Source organism: Petaurus breviceps, unplaced genomic scaffold (genome assembly GCF_028583685.1).
Source record: "Petaurus breviceps papuanus isolate PSGF00001 unplaced genomic scaffold, PetGlider_PUasm1.0 126, whole genome shotgun sequence".
Lineage (NCBI taxonomy): Eukaryota > Metazoa > Chordata > Mammalia > Diprotodontia > Petauridae > Petaurus > Petaurus breviceps.
In genome coordinates this window covers 24,114,353-24,135,294 of record NW_027185655.1, presented here as the reverse complement: position 1 = coordinate 24,135,294, position 20,942 = coordinate 24,114,353, and the positions used below count along the sequence as shown (strand labels likewise).

Genomic DNA, 20,942 nt, shown 5'->3' with positions numbered 1-20,942 from the left:
TAATATGAGCCTGCAGGAATCTTAATGTACAGATTAGTGTCCTGCATTTTTATATGACATCATAATTTTAAATTACTAAAGATTTGGTTCATCCTCAGGAGTAAACATTTTAGAATTTACTATTAACCATTTAAAATGCTACTCAGTGTGCATGTTTGTTTAGGGCAGAGTCAAACTAAAGAAACCTCTCTGTTAGTTTCACAGATGGAAAGAACCTTAGAGGTGTAAGGGACCTCTGAGCTCATTACAGGAATGACAAGGTAGTTCTTATCCTCAGACTTTATGTTTTAATGGAGAAAGACCACATGGAAAAGGGAATTATAAAGGCTGAAGGAAGGTAGAAGGTAGTGGTGAGAGTGAGAGTGATGGTTTAAGTACAGGTAACATAAGTTGGAAAAAGACCAGGAACTGCTATGAAGTTCTGGTTCTGAGCAAAAGAACAATTCACCTATCAGAGCTGAGGTTTGTCCTGGGTTCAGAATTCACCTATCAGAGCTGAGGTTTGTCCTGGGTTCAGAGACCATGGTTCTAGTGTGGGGGGAAAAAAGATGTGGAGGCGGATGACCAGTGTGCAGGCATCATTATTTGGAATCTACCAATGTACTAGGTTGAGGATAATCAACAGGCCTCAAACTTGTTGGTAAGTTTAAGATATGTCTGTCCCAAGAATGTGAAGACTTTCCCCAGCAGAGTGGATAAATGAGAACAATTTGTTCCAGCAGATACGAAGGTGGCTGAAGCATGAACTGAAGAGTAATTAGAACTTGGTCAGATATCAAAAATGCCAAGATCATCTACTGTATCCTGGGTTATAGTCTTTGTCCTGCCACTGGATTTCAATGACTCTGGAAGAGAGAATAAGACAAATGACTGCACAACTCTGCCCCACTAAAATCTAGTTGACGCACCTGTCATCACATATCACATTGTGGCGTCAACGGTCCTCTTCAAAAAAAAAGGATGAACAAAAACCAATGAGGAAGGAAAGACTGAAAAAAAATAAAATTACTTGCCAGGTGGTAAGGGATAGAATTGGGACCTAAACTCAGGTATGTTGATTCCAAATGTATTTGTTTTTATAGACCACACTATATAAAGTGCTTCACAAATGAAAGCATTTTATAAATGTCCTTTACAACTATCATTATTATTAGTTGTTCCTTCCCAGCTTTGTGTGATCCATAAATCTGCTAAGTCCGTCTATTTCATAATTTAAGTCATTGAGAAAATGTTCAATGTATAAAATCAAGTACATATCCCTGAATGTTCCACTAACCTTCTCTCCAAGTTGTCAGGAACACTTGAGTGAATATCCCTTCATACTGGTCATTAAAATCGGTTCTAGATATACCTTACTGACGTACGGTCTAGCTCAGTGCTTCTTAAGCTGTAGGTCATGAAACCATATGGGGTCATGAAAAATTTGGAACAGTAAAATATTTCTAAACTCACAACTACCAAAAATTAGTTAAAAATCAAACACATAATGAATTCAAGGTGTTTCTAGCTGCACTTGCCCTTGTGGCATCACACAACTTCACGGCAGCCTTGGTTCTGAACACAAAGCATGCACACTTTGCAGTGCATATGCCCTCAGACCACACAGTAAAAAGAATGCAGAAGAATTGTGAAAAGAGGCTGCCAATGGAAAAAGTTAAAGAAGCCCTGATCTGGTCAATACCTTCTTCTCCTTTTTTCTACAAGAAAGATATGAGTGATCAAACTGCCAAGTGGATGGCTGAAATTGAAGGAAATTAAACCATTCTCCTACTCTATTAGTCTAGTCACCCTGGAACAAAAAGAAACGAAGGAATTGCGACATAACCTGTTGTTGATGGATCTACACACTCATCTGTAGTCATTGCTTTCCTTTCTGGAATTTCTTTTTTTTTTTTTAAGCAATTGGGGTTAAGTAACTTGCTCAAGGTTATACAGCCAGTTATTTCTTGGTGTGGTGCTAAGTATCTGATAATGGATTTGATTCCCAGGTCATCCTGACACTGGAGCCAGTGCTCTTACTCGCTGAGCCACCTGGCCGCCCCTAAGCAATTGGGGTTAAGTAACTTGCTCAAGGTTACACGCCCAGGTGTTTCTGGGTGGGTGCTAATCTGAGCCTGGATTCTGTCCACATGTCATCCTGACACTGGAACCAGTGCTCTTACTCTCTGTGCTACCTGGCCACCGCTCCTTTCTGGAATTTCTACAACCATATTTTTAATAAGTTTTTTAACAATAATTCAAAATTTTTTACCAGGTTTAAGGTAAACTATGGCTTACAGACCACTGTCTTTCCTTTTAAAAAAAGATACATTTCCTATGGCAACTAAGCCCTTCTTTATAATGATGAAATATTGCTAACAATGGATTAACAATCATTTTTCTTGTCCTATGCCACCATTTGTTTTTATAGTACCTTGTGATGTAGTTCTGACTAGAACTCATCAATGACTAATACCTGTTCTTATAGTGCTTTTATATCTTTGGTAAGATTAGCAATTTTTATTTTTTGTTCTTTCAAGTTCAAAGATCATTCTCCTTGGTAAAGGAAACATGAAAAATAAGAATTGTATTTTTTTCTCACAGCTTTCATTCTTTCACTTCATTTGGTAGTCCTTCCACTCAGCAGAGGTCCTATCACTTCTTTAATCCTTTTGTCATACACTGAATAATTAAATGAGCCTTGTTTGTTGTTGCTAGTATAACATTCCTTCCAGTATCCATATATTTTGAGTGTTAGTTGTATTAATTAGGTGTATTAGCTAGTTATTTAGAGTTGTATTCATCCTTTGTTATCTATTCCTGCATCCATCTATTGTTTGTATGGATCTGATACTCAGAATCTTCTCTTCTTGCCACGGATCCTATCTTGTTTCCGTTGCCTGCCTATCCACCAAGTTTTATAAATTGCTGTCTTCCCATCTTTTTTCATGAAATGACAGTAGCTTATTCAATTGCTTTAATTGTCAGTTAGTAGTACCTTTAGAAAGCTCAGTGCCGACAGAAGCTATATTTATTGACTAGAAGCTATCATTATTAATCGAGAAGTATGCAAGTAGGAAAGGTCTTCCTTACCAGTATTGCACAGAGAGGAATACACAAACATAAGGTTGGATATAATAGAGCTGGAATTGAACATATAGGGACAGACAATTTAAATGTTAAGTATCCTGTACTTAACTGCTTTTGGCATTTTAAAAATGCAAAGAAAATACCAAGTGAGAAAAATTTACTTAGGTAACAATGGAAGAAAGGGGAGGAATTATGTTAATTTACCACAATATTTTTCAAAGGAGTAAATGTTTTATGTGTTGCATCCATGAAAAGGGATGCAGAGACAGCATGAGACTTTCCTGTTAACTCGCTAGTGGGAAGTAGTTCATAATCTAGTCTTTCTTGTTTAAATGGTAAGACAGAACAATGGGATTCTATGAGTAAAAACACTTTTTTAAAAATTTTGTATGAAAATTAGGCATTCATTTAAAACAGATTTTTTAAAGTTTCATTTCCAATGCTTTATTCTTCTATCACTCAACAAATATTTCCTGACTGCTAAGAATAATTTATTTTGTAAGTGCAATTTGTTTATGAACTCATAGGTACAACTTACTTTACAGAGGTTTTCCTTTCCTGTTTGATGATTGCCTGCTTAGATCACAATTTCATTTTTTTAAAGATATTTTTATTTCATTAAATACTTCCCAATTACATGTAACAAAAAGAAGCATTCATTTAAAAAAAATAGTTCCATACTTCCTCCCGTGCCCTCCTACTTCTTGAGAGGGCAAGCAATATAATATTGATCATATGAGTGAAGTAGTGCAAATCATATTACCATTTTAGCCATGTTGCAAAAGAAAATACCCACACAAAACAAGAAAATTAAAGTTTAAAAAGTATGCTTCAATCTGTACTCAGAGTTACTCAGTTCTCTCTCTGGAGATGGATAGCATTTTCATCACAGGTACTATGGAATTATCTTAGATCACTGTGTTGATTGGAACAGCTAAGTCTTTCATAATCAATCATCCTTGCTATGTTGCTGTTACTGTGCACAATGTTCTCCTTGTTCTGCTCACTTTACTTTGCATCAGTTCATATAAGCTTTTCCAGGTTTTTCTGAAACCATTCTCTTCAGCATTTCTTATAGCACAATAATGTTCCATTATAATAGTTTGGTCATCCCCAATTGATGGACATCATCTCAGTTTTCAATTCTTTGCCACCACAATAAGAGCTGCTATGAATATGTTTGTACAAATAGGTCTTTTTTTTTCTTTTCTTTGATTTTTTTTGGGATGTGAACCTAATACTACCATCACTGATTCAAAGGGTAGGCACAGCTTTATAGCCCTTTGAACATATTTCCAAATTGTTCTCCAAAGTGGCTGGACTATTTCACAATTCTACCAGCAGTACATTAGTGGACTGCTATTTCAAAAGAACTCCCAAACTTCACTCTTCGCTCACCTCTTTAGAATTCTTCTTACCAAATACCATTTCCCCATAACTTTTCTTTGTTATCATCCTCTATCACAATAAAATGTTAGTAAGAGTGTGAGATGATTCAGTGAAGAGAAAATTGAATCAAGTAATGTTTAATGACATGTCCTATAAATGGTACTTCCCCTGCTGGATTCTGTTCATTCATTCATTCATGGATACATTGATTCATTTGTTTGTTTTTGCTTTTTGGAGGGCAATTGGGGTTAAGTGACTTGCCCAAGGTGACACGGCTAGTTTTTGTGTTAAGTGTCTGAGGCCGGATTTGTAGTCAGGTCCTCCTGACTCCAGGGCCAACGCTCTATTCACTGCACCATCTAGCTACCCAACATTGATTCATTTGTTCAGTGCTCTTATTAACTGATGGTGAAACGTGTTACCCTAGAAAGATGAACTGTAGTTCAAAAAGGAAATATACATTTTCAAGTGTAGATGTTATGTTTAATTGTTTGGCTTTATTATATTATTTGGTACTAAGGACTGAATGTATTTTCAGAGTGTACAGTGAATTAGTGGATAGTGATAGAGAAACAAAAAAGCATAAATAAATAGCAAAAATGCTTTAAAACTAAAAGAAATCTAGATGGGGATACAAACAAGACTGTTTCTATATTGCTGTATTAACTTTGGCAAGCATGGGGATAGAGACTAATTCTGAAATTTCATTCTGTAAATTCCTAGATGAGGAGACTTCATCTGTGAAAGCAAGTTGGAACTATCTCTGAAACTTATAAAAAGTTACTTAGAACACTTAGAAGTTAAGTGTATGTCTTGTTTAAGACTGGGATTGATCTCAGGTCTTCCTGGCCAGCTCTTAAAAAAAAGTCAGAGAATTTTTAAAAATTGACGTAAATTCTTTATTTCTACTTTTCATATCAATATCTTAATTTTGGTAATGAATATTTTACATAGCATGTGGCAATAAGGAACACTTAATAAATGCTTGTTGATGCACTTATTGGTAAATGCTCAATTCTCATAAAAGACCAATTTAAAAAAAAAGTATTGTATGTCTACTATATTCAGAGAATTATGCTAGGCATTAAGGGAAATACAGAATTTAGACAAAAAAAACATGTCCTCATTGAATTTAAAGTCCAGTAGTGGGATAAGAATCAGAGTAACATTAATGTTCGCTATCAGTATTAGTGCTTTGGAGATGTACAAAAAGTGAGGTCTGAGTGTTATGACATCATAGACTGGATACAGAGAAGGCTTCAAGAAAGAAGAAGCATTATATGTTAAGTTTTAAAAGCTACTAGTAATTCAATAGGCAAACAGGGAGAGTAAGGGCATTCTAGCAATATGGGAAGGATTATGTGAGCTACAAACATTGGGGGAATTCCCAACTTGGACATGGGATAGGACAAGTCATGTTTAAGTAAAGAGAAAGTAATTCAGTTTAACTGGAGCATAGGGTAGATGAAAGTAATAGGAGATATGGAAAGATAGAATGATACCAGATCATTGAGGGACTTAAAATGAGTTTATTAGGCAATAATGAACCACTAATTATTTCTGAAGGAAGAATATTGTCCCTAGACTTTTCCTTATAAAATATTTTTTTTCTGGCATTCACAGGAAGGATAGAGTGTATGGGGGAGAAAGTGGAGTACCAAGTCCTTTGGGAGAACTATAACAGAATCCTAGATATGTGATAATGAGGGTCTGTATTACTTGGTGGGAGTCATTTTGCTTCATATAAACTATTTCATATCTCTTGAAAAGTGCTTCCCTCTTCCTCAATTCTAAAATATATGTATATCTATCCTCTTAATTGAACTCTTTTTATCTTCACAATATTCAAGGCCCTCATTAAGTCTTAGACTATTTAAAAGTCTCTTCCCTATCCAACCCACTCTATAGATCAATGCCCGGTGATCTTAGACCATATCACCCCTTGATAAAAATAAGGAAAAAAGGGAATGAATGGTTAGTTAAATAGATGAATAAATAGTTAAATAATTAAATGAAATGAAAAAATAAATTCAACGACTCACCAAATCAATGAAGCCCTAAATCCTTTTCCTGGAATTTAATACCCTTTCTGATTTGGTATCAACCTATCCTTTCAAATATATCTCACACTACTCTCTTTCACATCCCCTGTAATCCACCAAAACTAGGCTATATTCAGTTATTCCTACACACTGTTATTTATGCCTTGTGATCCATACCCATCTAGTGATGACTTTTTTTTGATGCAGAGTAAAATAGCCATTTGAAAATTTTCTTCTCTCCAGAAATTCCCTACCTGCCTACTCCTATTTAATTTTTTAAAATTTTATTTCATCTTTTATTTTTTATTTAGTATTTTATTTTCCCCAATTACATGTAAAAACAATTTTCAGCATTCATTTTAAAAACTAAGTTCCAAATTCTCTTCTTCTCTCTCAAACTCCCCTCCTTAAAAAGGCAAGCCATTTGATGTAAGTAATACATTGTAATCATACAAAATATATTTTCATATTAGTCATGATGTAAAAGAAAACATAGACCCCCCCAAAAAAAAACAAGAAAAAAGTATTTTAAAAGTATGCTTCACTCTCTATTCAGATTCCATCAGTCCATTCTCTGGGTATGGATAGCATTTTTCATCATAAGTCCATTTTTCATCGTAAGACCCTAAAGAGTCATCTTGGAGCATTGTACTGCTGAGAATAGCTAAGTCATTCACAGTTAATCATATTAAAATATTGTTACTGTGTAAAATTTTTTCCTGGTTCTACTCATTTCACTTTGCATCAGTTCATGTAAGTCTTTCCAGGTTTTTCTGAGAGCATCTTACTCATCCTTTCTTATAGCACAATAACATTCCATCATAATCATATACCACAGTTTATTCAGCCTTTCCTGAATTGATGGGCATCCCCACAATTTCCTATTCTCTATATTTTTGTATATATAGGTTCTTTTCTTTTTCGAAATTTCTTTGGGGATACAGACCTAGTAGTGGTATTGCTAAGGATATGCATGGTTTTATAGACCTATGGGCATAGTTCCCAATTGCTTTACATAACAGTCAAATAAGGTCACAACTCCACCAACACTGCATTAGTGTCTCAATTTTCTCTCATCCACTCCACCATTAGTCATTTTCCTTTTCTATCCTTTTAGTTAGTTTAATAGGTTTGAGGTAGCACCTCAGATTATTTTAACTTGCATTTTTTCTAACCATTAGTGATTTAGAGGATTTTCTCATATGACTTTAGAAAGTTTTGATTACTTTATCTGAAAACTCTTCATATGTTTTGATCATTTATCAATTGGGAATTGCTCTTTTTAACACAATTTGACTCATTTCTCTATATTTTTGAGAGAGGAGGACTTTATCAGAGAAACTTATTTCATTTTTTTCAGTTATGATTGCTAATTCTATTTCTCTCAATCATTTACTCCCATTTATTTTATTCTTTCACCCCTTTCATGCTATCCCTCTTCAACAGTGTTTTGCTTCTGGCTCCCCTGTCTGCCCTCCCTTCTCTAGCCACCACCCCTTTACTTTTCCCTCTCCCCTCCTACTTCCCTGTGGGATAAGTAGATTTCTATACCCAATTGAGTGTATATGTTATTTCTCTTTGAGCCAATTCATATGCATCCCCTGCCACGTCCTCCATTTTCTCCTCCATTGTAAAAGCTCTTTCATGGCTCATATATGTCAGATAATTCAACTATTTCTCCCTCTCCCCTTTCTCCAGTCCATTTCTCTTTCTCAATTCTTAATTTATTTTTTTAGCTACCATTCCATCATTTTCAACTCACATTTATGTCCTCTGTCTATAAATGCTTTAAAGTAAACAGTGTATCCTTAATTCCCTATGTTTTTCATTTCCTGTTTATATTTTTATGCTTCTCTTGAATTTTGTATTTGAAAATTAAATTTTTTTATTTAGCCCTTGCCTTTTCATCAGGAATGCTTTAAAGTTCTCAATTTCATTAAATGGTCATTTTCCCCCTGAAGGATTATACTGTTTTGTAGAGTATGTGATACTTGGTTGTAATTCTAGCACCTTTCCCCTCAGCAATATCATATTACAAAGCCTCCATTTAGAAATGGATAAATCTTGTGTCATTCTAATTATGGCTCCATGATACTTGAATTGTTTCTTTCTGGTTGTTTGCAATATATTCTACTTAATCTGGGAGCTCTGGAATTAGGCAATAATATTCCTTTAAGTTTTGATTTTTAGATCTCTTTCTGGAGGTGATTGGTGGATTTTTAAAACTTCTGATTCTAGAACCTCAGGGCAGTTTCCTTGATAATTTCTTGAAAGATCATGTCCAGATCATGACTTTCAAAAAGTCCCATAATTTTAATATTATCCTTCTTAGATCTATTTTCCAGGTCACTTGTCTTTCCAATGAGATATTTCATGTTGTCTTCTATTTTGTTTTCATTCTTTTGGTTTTGTTGTTGTTTCTTCATCTCTCATAAAGTCTTTAGCTTCTACTTGCTTAATTCAAGTTTTCAAGGAATTACTTTCCCTAGTGAACTTTTATACTTCTTTTTCCATTTTGCCTATTATTTTTTAAGGAGTTCTTTTATTCATGATTTTTTTGTGCCTCTTTTTTTCCTTTTGATTAATTATGCTTTTTAAGGAGATCTCTTCAGTGCATTTTTATTCTGCTTTTCAAGGCATTCTTCTCTCCATTTGATTTTTGGACCTCTTTTATCATTTGGCCTATTCTGTTTTTTAAGGAGTTATTTTCTTCAATATTTTTTGTGACTCCTTTACCAAGGAGTTGATTCTTTTTTTCATGATTTTCTTGCATCACTCTCATTACTCTTCCCAATTTTTCCTCTACCTCTCTATTTGATATTTAAAATCCTTTTTTGAGCTTTTCTATGGCCTGAGACCAATCAATATTTTTCATAGAGGCTTTGGGCCTAGGAACTTTGACTTCATGATCTTCTGAGTGTGTGTTTGATCGTCCTTGTCATAATAGTAACTTTCTACAGTCAGATTTTTTTCTGTTGTTTGGTCATTTTTCTAGGTTATTCTTTGACTTTGTTCTAGTGCTTCTCCTCACCCCTGGTACTGACACCCAGGAGTATGACCTGGGTTTGCACATGGGCAAAACTCCTAATACCTAATACTGCAATCTTCTAATGACGAATTGTTCTACTCCTTATTGGCTGTGGGCTGAGAGCTTTGAAAGCAGCTGCTGAAACTGATGATCCAGTCACTCCTATGGCCTGTTCATGCTTTGCTGGGGCCTGGTCTGGACTGGTAGAGTCTGCCCTAAACTGTTCTCCACTCTCACCTGAGTGTGACACACCTTTCCTGCTTAACTTCTAAGTTGTCTCAGACTGGAAAATTATTTAACCCCATTCTTTGTGGGTTCTGACACTTCAGAATTTATTTGGGGGCATTATTCAAAGGTTTCAGAGGAGTTTGGGGGAGAGCTCAGACAAGGTCCTGCCTTTTCTCTGCCATCTTGACTCCTCCCCCTATGTTTTACTTTTTTTGGAAAAAAATGAGTCCTTTTGCTGAAGACTCTTACTTTCCTTCTTCTCTTCATCTAAAACCTCCTGGAAATCATTCTTTATTCTCTTCTGTTTTCTTCCTATTTCTAATAATGAGGTGGTCCTTCCTCTTTTCAAGACTATAACTTCTACTAGAGAAGACTCTAATGTCAATCCTGTGCAGATTTAATTTTGGAATGAAATGAGGCACTTATAAGTCATTAAAGAGTTAACAAAAGGTGGTTCACTTTGTCCTAAGACAACAGTGGTTGGCAACAAGGAAACAGTACCACTTAGCTCCTGGGGATGCAATCCTACTTTCTTCCATATGTGAATACATGGGGTCAGGACAAGATATGATGAAGGATATGATGACTCATATAGTCTTCCAAAATCCATTAATTTGGAGGATTCCCACTGAAAGTGTGTGGGAGTTTTTATGTACTTAAGCTTTATCAGGCAAATAGTCCAGTTAGATCTATGCACCACTTTGATTTCTTTTGGAGAAAACTAAGACCTGTCATATGAGGAAAGTAAGAATGGTGAATCTAACACATGTTGTGGGGAAATTCTGGCGGTTTTATCACACTCCCTATACGTGTCCTTGAACCCATTGTCTACTGTTTTATTGCTATATCCTATTTTCAATCTTTCCCCATATTCTAATTCCTTTCCAGTTTCCTTTATGCAATTCTATTATCCTTATAAATCCTTTACTGGATCCTATCATCCCCTCACACTATGATATTTCTCCATTGTTTCTTAGCCAAAATCTTAGGGGGAAAAAGCTATCAGTATTTCTCTCACTCCTTGACTCTGCAATCTGGCTGTGGAATGCATCACTCAATTGAAACTGCTCTCTTCACTGTTACGAACAACTCTTAATTACCAAATTGGATTTTCTCTTCTTGGTTTTCCTTTTTTCTTGTCCTCTCTGCTGCATTTGACACCACTGACCCCTCTCTCCTAGACACTCCCTGTTCTCTGCGATTTTATGGCACTAAATTCTTCTGAATATCCCTCTAACTGCCTGACTATTCCTTTTAATGTCTCTTTTTTCCTGATTCATCATTCATCTCACATCTCCTAATTGTGGGTATCCCCACAGCTTTTCATTTGTGACCTATTCTCTTCTCCCTGTACTTTGTTGGTGACCTTCTCAGGCCCCATAAGTTTAAGTGTTATGTCTACCTAGTTAATTTACATATTTATATATCCAGTTGCCTGTGGTTCAGTCTTGCATTAGAAATTTCTTTTGGGGCAAACTGAATATCCTGGATATATCACAAAATCAACACATGTAAAACAGAACTCACTCTCTTTCCCCAAAATTCACCCCCTATTGTAAATTTCCCAATTTTGTTGAAGACATCAACATTGTTCTAGTCTCCTAGGTTTGTATAAATAGGTGGGAATCTTTGAATTTTCATTGTCATACCCAAGTTGTTACCCCACAGTTGCTACTGTTATCATTTGCACCTCCATATCTCTCTAATCCAACCTCTCTTCTCTATCCACGTAGCTATCACATTGATTGAAGCACTCAGCTTACTCATGTAGACTATTAGGAAGATCTCCTGATTCATCTCCCTGCTCCACCCAAGTCTCTTCTTATCTCTCTAGTTCATCCTTCACACAGCTGCCCCAGTGACTATCCCTATGGAATTCTGCATGTATTACTTCCCATCTTAATGACTCCAAATTACTCCAACTTGCTTCTATAATGAAATAAAAGCTTCTCTGATCTTTAAGTGCCTCCATAATCTGTCCCCAATATATCCCTTCAGTTTTATTATCCATTCCTCCTATTTTCACATTCTTTATTCCATTCAAAATGGTCTTTTCTCTATTACATAAGCATGGAACTCCATCACCCATGTCCATGACTTTACTCTTGCTGTCTCTGAAACCCAGAATACACGTCTTCCTCCCTCACTTTTTTCTCATAGAACCTACTTCTTCCTTGAAGATGCACCTCAAGTGAAGAGGAATCCACAATCTCCCAGGGAGACTCATCCATTTCTAGACAGTTCTAATTATTAGTGAAATTTTCTTCATATCATTATATATTTCCTCTCCAACTCCACCCATATTTCCTAGTTCAACCCTCTGGAACCTAATAGAACAAATATTTCCTCTTCCATATGACAAACAGTTACTTGAAGGAAGTTATATCGTCTTCTCTCTAGAATAAGCACCCCCCAGATTCTTTATTTAATATTCACATTCCTCATGTGGCACAAGCTTTCTCAAGGCCTTTTGTCATCCTGGTTGTCTTCTTCTGGAAATACTCCACTGTGTTAGCATATTTTCTAAAATGTAGCACCCAGAACAAATAACCATAATTCAGATATAATCTGGTCAAGGTTTGCAAGAATAACATTAGTACTTTATGGTTCCTATTTGTGTTGTCTTTGTAAACAACACCTAAGACAAAATAGAATTTTTTTATTTTCACATCATATTGTTGACCCACATGGAGATGATAGTTCACTAAAACCCTCAGATTCTTTTTCAGACATTCTGATATTTAGCTATGCCTCCCCCATATTGTACTTGTTAATTTATTTCATTTAATACTCTAAATGTAAGACTACATTTAACCCAAATAAATTTCACTCCATTAGATAAATGTCAGTGTTCTAGTTTGTCAAGATCTTTGGAAATGTAGATTCTGTTGTCCAATGTGTTAGCTATCCCTTTCAATTTTAGATTGCCTACAAATGTGATAAATGTGCTTTTATTTAAAGTCATTGTGGAAAAATGCTAAAAAATCATGGGGTCAAACCCAGGTAATCCAGATACCTCACTCTAAATAGTGTCCTTTGTTTTAATTATTATTGTATTTAGTACATAGTAGGAGTTTTATTGTTGAACTGAGTCAAAAATACAAATGTATTAGCATGTTAAACTTTTTAGTTACATTCCATTTGTGTGTATGTGTGTGTGTGCATGTGCATATGTGTGCAAGGGATCAAATCCTGACATTATCTATGTGACTTTTATTCTAGGTTTTCTCACTTTTAAAGGGTTTTGTCTAGGTGACCTCTCGTGTTCCTTTCAGCTACACATCTATGATTCTATGGTAGACTTGTCTTTGGAAAATTGCCATTCCCAAATGTACAATACCAGATGATTCTTCCCCTCAAAATGAAGAACACATATGTACCTAACTAACTGCACATGTGCTCTTTCATTCTACCTTCTTTCCAGGATGTGCTGGGAAGCAATCCTGGTCACCTGTCCAGTCATCCTTCTAAAGTTTTTATCCAAACCATCTAATGCAGTACACTGTGGGATTGCTACTTCTCACAAATTCAAGCTATGCTAGGGAACATCTAAAAATCCTGCTAAAAGTTTTATTGTTGAATGTTCAATACATGGTGAGTCTTGGAGTCAAGACCACCAGGGTTCAATTCTGTTTCTAATATGTAGCTAAAGCAGCATGTCCTAGTAATTTTCTTTGTCTATTTAGTCATTTCCAGTAGTGTCAGACTCTTCATGGATCCATTTTGGGTGTTCTTGGCAAAGATCCTGGAGTGGTTGGCATCTTCTTTTTCAGCTCATTTTACAGATGATCAAACTGAGACAAACAGGGTTAAGTGACTTCTCTAGCATCACACAACTAGTGTCTGAGGCCATATTTGATTTCACAAGGATGAGTCTTCTGATTGCATGCCCAGCACTCCATCCACTGTACAATCTAGCTGCCCCTAATATCCTAGCAAACATTCATTCAAATAGCAAATAGTTCCTCTTTGATCATCAAGAATTGCATTGTCTTCCTGATTTTCTGAATTTCAAAACCAAATTTCCTCTACTATTGGCTTATCTTGGAACTTCTATCATTGCTGAGGGAGAGTACTACCCCTCCAAGCAACCTGCTTACCCTCCACAAGGTGGGCCCCCCCTTCCTTGGTGAACAGCACTTGGGCTCTCCATTTTGAGGAAGGACTCTGGTTGACCTACATCCACCTTTGCTCCTGACTTTCTAGATTTTAAAACCATACCACCTTCATTCTTTCATTCCCTTCCCCCAACCCCTGCCCTTTAGTTCCTTTCTTTGTGTTGTTGTCTCTCAAAAGAATGTAGACTCCACATCAGAAAGGGCTACCTTTTTTATTTCATTTTTTTCTAATTTTTAATTTTTTTTTTAATTTTTACACCTCCCCCCAGCACTTATGCATTATACCTGGGCATATAGCAAATGCTTAAGAAATGTATTTTTTCAGTGTATAAACTCTGTAAAACAATGTAGATCACAAAGCACCCATGCCTGTGCATCCTGTGCACCTCATGCATGCCCATCCATAAATCTGTCAGATGATGATACATTGATTGGATACCAACATTGTGTGTGATATGTCTACTTGTTATTTCTGGTCATACATTTCATCAATGACATTCTTAACATAACTTCTCTGGCTTTTTTTTTTTTTTTGGCTTCTGGATATGTATCTGCATTTGCAGCCTTTGGAAACAATTTCTCTCAAGTAAGAATCTTGGGTGGCTTCTAAGACTTGCCCTGCTGCTCTCTCTCTCCGGACAGATGCTTAGATGGATTTAAGAGGTAATACCCTGGAGTCAGACAGTCTATATGCTATTTATGCCCAAACAATTCTCTACTCTCTTGAGCATATCTGTTTATAAATACGTGCTTAGGAACAAAAAGCTGCCTTTAAAGAAAGGCAAATTCAGGAGTTCCATAAATCTTTGACAGTGATAGGAAGAAAGATGAGAAGCTACAAAGGCAATCTAGGCTTCAGGCCAAATATAAATCCTAAGCTTTGTATTTTAATAGCAATTCTCACAAATCTCCAAATAATTCAATTTCATTTTTTGGAATTATTTTCTAAATTGTGTCCAAATAATATAACCATCTAAGTGGCACAATGGATAGAGTGATGGGCCTAGAGTCAGAAAAACTGACTTCAAATGCAGGAACAAGATATTGTAAATATATGTATATGCAAATATGTGCATATATGTATTTATGTATTATATAAAGCTATCATATATATATTTATTTATAAATGTGAGCAAGTCACTTAACCTCGGCCTGCCTCAGTTTCCTGAACTGTAAAATGGGTGTAATACTACCATCTAATTTGAGGATAAAATGAGATAATATCTATCAGGAGCTTTGACAACCTTAAAGTATTATACAAATGATAGCCTATTACTTTTTATCTAATATTGGGGAAAACATTGCTTGCTGGTTGTGATATAGGGCATAGAGAGTCAGCCTCAGAGTTAGCAAACTCTGAATAAAGGTTTTGTATCAGATTACATCCTAGGCAATGCAGTTCATCTCTCAATGTGCCAGGCATCTCTCTAAGATTCTAGACTGCATTGTAGAGCATCTTCTGATAGGTCTTGGTAGAGATAGTTATCTCATTGAGAATTCCTACACTAATTAATTCAGAGACAATCTAATAAAACTTAGCTTATGTGATGGATCAACATCAATCAGCCAATAGGCATTTGTCAAGCCCTTTATGAATCAGACATTATGCTACATGCCTAGTTTGTAAAGGCAAATGTGAAACAATTTCTGACTTCTTAGACCTTACAATCATTTGGGGGAAACAGAAGATCCAGAGACATGCAAATATAAAACCTAAGAGGTTTTCCAATTTCAGAGGGGAGGAAGTTGTCACTTTTGGCTTTCCTGGTAGGCATGTGTTTATGTGCAGTGTTTCTTAAACCTTTTCCACTTGCAGCCCCTTTTCATGTCTTGTATCCTGAGGGCACATTGCAAAGCTCACATGCTGTGTATTCAGAACCACGGCTTCAGTAAAGTTGTGTGATGCCACATAGGAAAGGGCTACCAGAAACACCTCAGATTCATTGGGCATTTGATTTTTGAATTAATTTTTGGTCATTTTGCAGTTGGAAACCTTTTACTGTTGCCAAAATTTTTGTGACCCCATATGGAGTTGTGACCTACAGTTTAATAAGTGCCAAAAAGCATTTTCCAAATCTTAGAGTATTCTATAAATACTAACTATTGTTATGATTATTAATAAAATATTGACCCAATTTTCACCCATCAACTTCCGCCATGGCCATTAAACTATTTACTCTGATCTAGGGTTTCCCCAAAATTGTATGGGTAGTGAAATAAAGATAGAAACAACCCAGATACATCTCAGAAGAGATGCAACATATGCCATTGTCTCCATACTCAACAGTTAGACTGTTAAAATGAGCAACATGGCTGTGTTTGTCTGGAAGCCATGCCAAAGCTAAAGAAAGATAAAGAAATTATTATAAAGAAAAATAAAACAACCCATTATGTCACAGTCACTCCAAAATGGCCACTCTGACTGAACAACAGTCTTGTTCAAGAGCCGTTTCTCTGCTTCCCAGAACGCTGCTGTGGTACACTGAGTTCAGATCCCGGTTGACATTCCTAATGGTGTTTAAGCTTCTGACAAATCTGATTTATTTGGATCTCTTTCCTCTGTTGCTATAAAAGGACTGCTGATTCGGTGACATATTAGTCATAGCACCTTCAGAAACATTACTTCTGCTGATGCTGGAACCTCTGTTCAGAGAAACTATAAATTGCCTCCCTCACCCAATGTTATCTTTCTGTTCTGTGGGGCATCTCCGTCATGTCTCTCCCCTTGTCACATCACTCCCCTGACATCCATTTTCCCAAATTCAAAAGATGTCCTGCTAGACAACCATTTAGTTAATTAAGGAGAACGCCTCAAAGTGTGCTGATTGTGTGCTTAGAGAGAAGCTCCGGCTTCTGGTGCAAACAGAGGGCTTTGCAATTTTATAATTTAAGCAAAATTGAAATTTAAATGTATCATTAAGTATTATTGCACCTAATAATGTTTACAGCCATTTTTGCCCCCCCCATTCAATTAATTATTGTACTACAAATGCTGTTCTTTCTGCAACCAAAGGGGTTTTGAGAAATAATTTGAATAATCATGTAGGTGTTTTTTGCAGCACGAGGAAATCTAAATGTTGCCTGTAGCCCTCTTACAGTGAAACTACCCATCACATAGACCCCTTTTTTCCCTTGAGCTTCATCATTTTTTTTTCCTCATGTCATTAACTGTGCTATGTTTTCCAATCCATTCCCACTATGCTTTCTAGTTTGCAACATGAAACCTCTTACGTTTCACCTCAGGGCTAATGGATATTCTATTCCTAATGTTTCTCCTTATTTTGTAATGCTGAAAACCCAAATAAGCAGTCAAAAAAAAAAAGAAAAAGTTGTACTAATAGCAAAAATGAAAAAAAATCCTTTCTAAAATCTTACTAGCTAATGGCCGAGGGCAGGTGCTCTACCACCACTGTCACTGGTGATAATTCTCTGATGTGAAAAAATTGTCTAGTGGGAGTTATATAGTTGTGTGGCCTGGAAGAATGGCTCTTTGCTTGCAGTTGTGAGGACATTTACACCAAGACAAGAAAGAATGGGAAGAAAATGATGAGTACACAATTCTACTGGGTCAGAGGACAGTTTTAAGCAGGCAGATGGTTTTATTTTTGTTTTCTTTTTTTAATATTTGGGATTGCATGGGGTGGCTAGGTTGCACAGTGAGTAAAGCATGGGTCCTGGACTCAGGAGGACCTGAGTTCAAATCTGGCCTCAGACACTTAACACTTACTAGCTGTGTGACCTTGGGCAAGTCACTTAACCCCAATTGCCCCTCCAAAAAAACGGAATGTATATGTAACACACACATATGTATATATGTATATATATATGGGGAGGGGGTGGGGGAGGCTGTACAAGTCAAGAGACTGGGGAGATAAGGACTGACTTGCTGCCATGAGGGTGTTTATCTACTGAAACTCTGAGGAGAAGAAAGGATACAGTGGCCTAATATTTGAGGAATTATTTTCTCAGGGAACTCTGTTAAAGAACAGTGACTTCCTCTCTGTCTCCATTCTTTCGAAGGTGTGTCGCTGCCAACACAGGTTCTTAGATCTGCTTTGTTAAGGGAAAGCAACTCAAAATGGGTTAACAAGCTTACTTTAATCAGTCAAATATGTATCATTTACCTAGTTCAGGGGAAAAAAGTCAGTACCCTGAACTTCAAAGTATACAGACAGAATTATCAAGACAGAAACAGATCTGTCTACTTGACAGATTTCCAAACTGTCCAACCATTACATCCATACCAAATCAACATCTGGGTTTTAACATCTGGGTTTTTCAAAGCTGAGGGGGGGCTCTCAACAACGGCTTCCCAGAGTTTCATCTGATCAAATCACAGAACACTTCTCAAAGTGAGCCCCAAAACAAAGCTATACATCAGGGCTTATATAGCCTTCTCCTGGCTCAGAGAATATAACAACCTTATTGACTCACTGGCCAATCAGGAAGTATCTACTGAAAAACAAGCCTCCTACCCCAGGCTCCAGGTGCACTTTAGCTTAGGGGCAGGGAAGATCTTCCAAATTTACATTCCCTTTACAAAAGGTTATTTTAAATTTGATTTATTCTGTAGTCTGGGAAAAGTAATGTTCTTGTTATTTCTCAAGCACATTATTCTAGCTCTTAACTCAATGATTCTGCATAGACTGTCTCCCATATCCCACCTCTAGCTTTGAGAATTCCTAGTTTCCTTCAAAGTTCAGAAGTGTAGTGCCTCAGTTTCCACACTTGTTGCTACTTCCTCCCAATAATAAGTTTTATTTACATGTTGTTTCTGCTGATAGAATGTAAACTGCTGGAGATCACAGATGCATTTTTGCCACAGTATGTCCAATACCTATCATGGCATATTAATAATGCTTGTTGATTGATTGACAGGTTTTGGTTGGATCTTAGTCATATATCCATCAAGTACGAACATTGAAGAAAATGTTTAACTTTCTCAGCTTTGATACACCCACTCCCACGAATTAATACATTAATTCCAACATACTGAATTTCATCTTGATTTAGGGACAGCAATGATTTGATTTTATCTGAAACTAATGCTGTAGAACATTAATAAAACATATTTTATTCTGCTCAAAACCTCCATTATCACATCTACATGATGAGTCTAATTATGTTCTTTAAAAAACTAACTTGCAAGTCAAAATCTAGGGATTCCAGGCAATATCTATATCTATATATTTTGCCCATAGGCAGGAGTAAACTGTGTTCAACTCTTTTTTTGTTTGTTTGTTTTTTTCTTCTGACATATCAATATATGAAACTCATTCAGTACAGTGGAAAAATAAAATTGATTATTGGAGCTGTAGAAGATGAATTCTAATATTGCTTCTGATGATTATTATCTATGTTACATTGGACAAGTCACTTAACCTCTCTGGGTATCAGTGTCTTCATCTGTTAAATAAAAGAATTGAATTAGATGGTTTCCAAGGCCCCTTCTAGCTCTGTATCTATGATTACTATAATTCCTGGAACTGTGCATGGTATAAGATGACATTAAATCTATTAATATACTCATATTGGCATAATAGACCAATTTCTATCAAAGTTATGTTCTGAATGTCAGCATTGACTAATCCAAGATACTAAGAGATGTATTTCTGCTAATATAAAAGATGAGAGTAATAGCAGTAATTAATTTACAGGATTAAAAAAATCATGTGAAGTATAATATTAGGATTCTTAGCCCTTTATTTCCTCACCTTTTTGGGCACCTTTGGCAGCAGCTAAGACTTATAAAAGCACATTTGATTACGGGAAATGTTAAAGTTAAAAATGTTTTAAGATTAATAAAGAACGCTAGCTTGAGTGTCAACCAATTCCTTGAGCTATTACTTTCTTGTTAGTCAATCAGCAAGCACAGATTAAATCCTTAATAACTTACTATGTGCCAAGCACCACACTAAGTAACAGAGATACAAAGAAAACCAAAAACAAGCCCAAAACCCTGCCTTCCAATGGTTCCTTTTCTAATGAGGGAGGTAATATGCAAATAACTGGGTGTCGATTAAAATCAATGTCATCTGAAAAGAAGCCTCCTAAAGAACATTGTATTTGAGTAGTCAACACAGTCAAGGAAAATGAGGCGAGAGGCAGAGTATTCCACGCATGGGGAAATTACCGTTGCAAAGTCACAGAGGATGGAAGATGTCAAATTGGAGGAAATGTAAATAACTTTGAGTTGTAAGATTATAGAGTTTGTAGAGAGAGAAGAAAGGTAAAATAAGTCAAGCAAAGTAGGAATGAGCTAGATTATGAAGTCATTTTAAATGTGAAGCAAAGGACTTTCTAATTGATCCTAGAAGCAATAGGGACTTATTAGAACTCTCTGAGCAGGGAGATAAGATGGTCAGACCTATGCTTTAAAATTCATATTCTTAATTGTTTTAGTGTCACGGACCCCTTTGGCAGTCTGGTGAATCCTATGGAGCCTTTTCCAGAATATATTAAAAAAATTGAAGGAAATGCTAAATTTCAGTTTGAAGGTAGTGAAAATAAAGATTTTTTTTTCTTTTCAAAGTTTGTGGACCCCCTGATATCTAACCAGAGACCTCCTAGGCATCCATAGGTTGCACTTTAATGCCCCTCTTTTAGAAAAATCACTTTGGCAGTAGAGTGGAGGATATGATGAGGTGGGGAGAGACTTAATGCAGCGAGATGTGTTAGAAGACTTTTGCAACTTGGGGGGGGTGGGGGGAACATGCGACCTGAACAAGGCAGGTAGCTGTATGAGAAGAAAGAAGTGGACCCATAAGAGAGATATTGGGGAGTTAGGAATGACAAAGTCTGACAATGGATTGGAAATATGGGTTGAGGGTGCCTAATAGGACAATGGAGAAGCAGGACCATTTTTATGTAGAAGATAATGGTGGCCCTTTGACTGAATCTAAACTTCACAGAACAAATCCCCTCAATTAAAGGATTTGTTCTGCAAAACTTGGACTCGGTCAAAAGTAGTGATAGATGAAATGTTATTAATAAAAAGTGTGAAATTGTAAAATTTTGTTAAGGGAATTATAAAGTACATAGAAGGGAGAACGCGATACAAGTTCATAA

At 36.2% G+C, this 20,942-nt stretch overlaps 1 long non-coding RNA gene across 2 annotated transcripts in view; it reads left to right on the top strand.

Moving 5' to 3' along the window:
- The window catches only part of LOC138169645 (uncharacterized), a 198,861-nt gene that overhangs the window by 97,024 nt on the left and 80,895 nt on the right, over positions 1-20,942 (top strand). Inside the window, exon 5 of one of the 2 annotated variants that reach the window (XR_011170410.1) lies at positions 723-1,120. The exons of the other annotated variant lie outside the window; for it this stretch is intronic. This is a non-coding gene — a long non-coding RNA (uncharacterized lncRNA). Of the gene's footprint in view, positions 1-722; positions 1,121-20,942 lie in introns of those variants that run through there. 2 annotated transcript variants of the gene reach the window in all.